Genomic DNA, 2,423 nt, shown 5'->3' on the forward strand with positions numbered 1-2,423 from the left:
GTTCACATTTGCTGTGATAGGAATGTTGTATGACCTCAGGCAAACTGTTGAACCTTTCTTTGTCTCAGTGTTTTTATTAGTAAATTGAGAATAATCTCAATCAGATTTTTGCAGAGATTAAATGAGTTAAAAACAAAGCGTCTAGAACACAGACTAGCGCGTAGCAAGAGCTATCACAATTGTCAACTGAGGCTGTTGTTCCTATTGTCATGACTCTTGACATTTGCTATTATTATTACCATGGAAGCCTTTCATTCAGAAAAATGACATCATGGAATTAATGCTGATGTCTGCTTGTTGAGGCGACTAGAGGGAGTTAGGGCAATTTCTACCTCCAAAATATCTCTCAAATCATCTGCTTTTCTCCAGCTCCTTGCTACCACCCTGGCTCAACTTACTATCCCTTCGTCTCCTGACAGTGTTGCTGGCATTTTTCTCTCTGTGGCAGGTCCTTGGTCTGGAGATTCAAGAATTAAACCCCAGACCATGTGAATAAATGACAGGACAAAGTTTATTTACAGGGAAAGACATAGAAAGAAGGGCAACCAAGAAGGAAAGCCCACGTGGGTCTTTTGTCCAGGGGTTCACATACTACTATCAAGCAAGGGGGCATCTTGGAAATGTATGTTGTTAGATAATTGCCTCAGAAAGCCCCTTCCCCCAGGAACCCCTTCCTCCCCAAGCACAGGGAATGGCCCACTTACCTCATCACTCTGTTCCAATTACCCACTGCCCACCCCACCCCCCATGGCTCTTTCCACCTGAGCAATAACTCCTTATTGGTTATCCCACCATCCCGTCACCATTCTGAGACTTCCCTATGTAAGGGTACATTTCTCCCCTCTCTCTCTCCCCCTGTCCCCGCCTCTCTCCTCTGCTCGCTCGCTCGCTCTCTTCTTCCCCACTCTCTCCTCATCTCTCTTCCCTCTTTTCTCTCCTCTTTTCTCTTCTCTTTTTCTCTCCTCCTTGGTATTGCTCTGCAGCCTCCCTTCCCCACCAAGAAAAACCTTTCGTAGGAGCCTTGGTGGTCTGTGAGATCTCTGCCGGTCGGTCGAGTGCCTCCCTTTCATATGTCACACTTGGCCGGGAGCTGGCAGACAGAAAACAGCTTGCCTAAGTTGGTTAGTGAATGGATGTATTAGCAAATGAACACAGTCCTCATAATTCCTGTCCCAGGCAAAGCCACATGGTGTGTGTTTTTCACTTCAGGAAGGGTGGTCTGGTGGAGATACTGGTCAGGCAGCTTTTCTCTAATCCTGTTAGGGTCCAGAAAAATACCATCTGGAGAAGGCCTGTTTGTCCAGGTGTAGAAAATAGGGGGTTCCTCCTGTTCAGCCCTGAATACGGGAACCGTGTACCAAAGGGCTACTGTAGACTTCATCTCTTCGTGCATACCACCTGTTTTCTATAGAGCAGCCAGTAACAGTAATCTTGATACAAACATATTTTTTTCTACCAACTGAGCTAGCCAGGCAATAAAAACATAAATTTTATCACACCAGGTCACCACACCAGTTTACAATAAAACCCAATGTCCTAAGGCTGGCTTGGTAGGTCACACCTGGCATCCCAGCACTCTGGGAGGCTAAGGTGGGAAAATTGCTACAGCCTTCTGTCTCCATCCTCATAGGACTCATCCTCTAAATAACACAGAACAACGATCTGAAGGCTATGGGCTTACTGCAATATTTATGAACACAAAATAATGTCTGGGAATTGCTTTAAAGTAGTCCACTGGAGGGTGGGGGGGCAAGTGAGAGCTGGACAGGCACTGGGTGACTCTGTGCCTCACTGACGAAAAATAACTAAACATGGGCAAAGGAGATCCTAAGAAGCCGAGAGGCAAAATGTCATCATCTGCATTCTTTGTGCAAACTTGTTGGGAGGAGCACAAGAAGAAGCACCTAGATACTTCAGTCAACTTCTCAGAGTTTTCTAAGCAGTGCTCTGAGAGGTGGAAGACCATGTCTGCTAAAGAGAAAGGAAAATTTCAAGATATGGCAAAGGCGGACGAGGCCTGTTAAGAAAGAGAAATGAAAACCTATATCCCTCCTAAAGGGGAAACAAAAAAGAAGTTCAAGGATCCCAATGTACCCAAGAGGCCTCCTTCGGCCGTTTTCTTGTTCTGTTCTGAGTATCGCCCAAAAATCAAAGGAGAACATCCCGGCCTATCCATTGGTGACGTTGCAAAGGAGCTGGGAGAGATGTGGAGTAACACTGCTGCGGGTGACAAGCAGCCTTATGAAAAGAAGGCTGCAAAGCTGAAGGAAAAATACGCAAAGGATATTGCTGCAGACCGAGCTAAAGGAAAGCCTGATGCAGGGAAAAAGGGAGTCGTCAAGGCTGAAAAAAGCAAGAAAAAGAAGGAAGAGGAGGAAGACGAAGAGGAAGAGGAAGAAGATGAAGAAGATGGTGATGAATAA

The 2,423-nt window shown here is 45.8% G+C and overlaps 1 pseudogene; it reads left to right on the forward strand.

Moving 5' to 3' along the window:
- Window positions 1-1,783: 1,783 nt before the first annotated feature.
- LOC100941481 lies at window positions 1,784-2,423 on the forward strand (annotated as a pseudogene).

Source organism: Otolemur garnettii, unplaced genomic scaffold (genome assembly GCF_000181295.1).
Source record: "Otolemur garnettii isolate 467f Iridium unplaced genomic scaffold, OtoGar3 scaffold00099, whole genome shotgun sequence".
Lineage (NCBI taxonomy): Eukaryota > Metazoa > Chordata > Mammalia > Primates > Galagidae > Otolemur > Otolemur garnettii.